Genomic DNA, 2117 nt, shown 5'->3' with positions numbered 1-2117 from the left:
AAACGAGATATTGCATCTCATATCTAGGTTTCATGATAAGATATAATATTCATTGCGAAGTGTTATGCATTCCTCGTCTACGATTCAAATGAATGTAAATGCCACACTTCCTAGCAAGGTAATAGCGTTTGCAGATGTCTACGTATCGTAGCAATAGATTTAGAATGCTTCTTAAAACGCGATATCGCATCTCATTTCTATGTTTCATGGTAAGATATAACATGATTTGCGAAGTGTCATGTATTCCTCGTCTACACTTCAAATGAATGTGAATGCGATACTTCCTCGCTAGGAAATAGCGTTTGCAGATGTCTACGTATCGTAGCAATAGCTTTCTAATGCTTCTTAAAACGCGATATCGCATCTCATTTCTATGTTTCATGGTAAGATATAATATGATTTGCGAAGAGCTATGTATTCCTCGTCTACACTTCAAATGAATGTAAATGCGACACTTCCTTGCTAGGAAATAGCGTCTGCAGATGTCTACGTATCGTAGCAATAGATTTAGAATGCTTCTTAGAACGCGATATCGCATCTCATTTCTATGTTTCATGGTAAGATATAATATGATTTGTTAAGTGTTATGTATTTCTCGTCTGCACTTCAAATGAATGTAGACACTTCCTTGCAAGGAAATAGCGTTTGCAGATGTCTACGTATCGAAGCAATAGAGTTCAAATGCTTCTTAAAACGAGATATTGCATCTCATATCTGTGTTTCATGATAAGATATAATATTCATTGCGAAGTGTTATGCATTCCTCGTCTAATGCTTCTTAAAACGCGATATCGCATCTCATTTCTATGTTTCATGGTAAGATATAATATGATTTGCGAAGAGCTATGTATTCCTCGTCTACACTTCAAATGAATGTAAATGCAACACTTCCTTGCAAGGAAATAGCGTCTGCAGATGTCTAGGTATCGTAGCGATAGAGTTCTAATGCTTCTTAAAACGCGATATCGCATCTCATTTCTATGTTTCATGGTAAGATATAATATGATTTGCGAAGAGTTATGTATTCCTCGTCTACACTTCAAATGAATGTAAATGCGACACTTCCTTGCAAGGAGATAGCGTTAGCAGATATCTACCTATCGTAGCAATAGTGTTCTAATGCTTCTTAAGACGCGATATCGCATCTCATTTCTATGTTTCATGGTAAGATATAATATGATTTGCGAAGTGTTATGTATTCCTCGTCTACACTTCAAATGAATGTAAATGCGACACTTCCTTGCAAGGAAATAGAGTTTACAGATGTCTACGTATCGAAGCAATAGAGTTCAAATGCTTCTTAAAACGAGATATTGCATCTCATATCTATGTTTCATGATAAGATATAATATTCATTGCGAAGTGTTATGCATTCCTCGTCTACGATTCAAATGAATGTAAATGCCACACTTCCTTGCAAGGAAATAGCGTTTGCAGATGTCTACGTATCGTAGCAATGGAGTTCTTATGTTACTTAAAACGCGATATCGCATCTCATTTCTATGTTTCATGGTAAGATATAATATGATTTGCGAAGTGTTATGTATTCCTCGTCTACACTTCAAATGAATGTAAATGCGACACTTCCTTGCAAAGAAATAGCGTTTGCAGATGTCTACGTATCGTAGCAATAGATATCTAATGCTCCTTAAAACGCGATATCGCATCTCATTTCTATGTTTCATGGCAAGATATAATATGATTTGTGAAGTGTCATGTATTCTTCGTCTACACTTCAAATGAATGTAAATGCGACACTTCCTTGCTAGGAAATAGCGTCTGCAGATGTCTAGGTATCGTAGCAATAGAGTTCAAATGCTTCTTAAAACGAGATATTGCATCTCATATATATGTTTCATGATAATATATAATATTCATTGCGAAGTGTTATGCATTCCGCGTCTACGATTCAAATGAATGTAAATGCGACACTTCCTTGCAAGGAAATAGCGTTTGCAGATGTCTACGTATCGTAGCAATAGAGTTCTTATGATTCTTAAAACGCGATATCGCATCCCATTTCTATGTTTCATGGTAAGGTATAGTATTCATTGCGATGTATTATATATACCTATTATTCACTTCGAAAGAATGTAAATGCGACACTTCCTTGCAAG

Source organism: Xylocopa sonorina, unplaced genomic scaffold (assembly GCF_050948175.1).
Source record: "Xylocopa sonorina isolate GNS202 unplaced genomic scaffold, iyXylSono1_principal scaffold0051, whole genome shotgun sequence".
In the NCBI taxonomy this organism is placed as follows: Eukaryota; Metazoa; Arthropoda; class Insecta; order Hymenoptera; family Apidae; genus Xylocopa; species Xylocopa sonorina.
Note: the sequence above shows the minus strand (reverse complement) of the source record.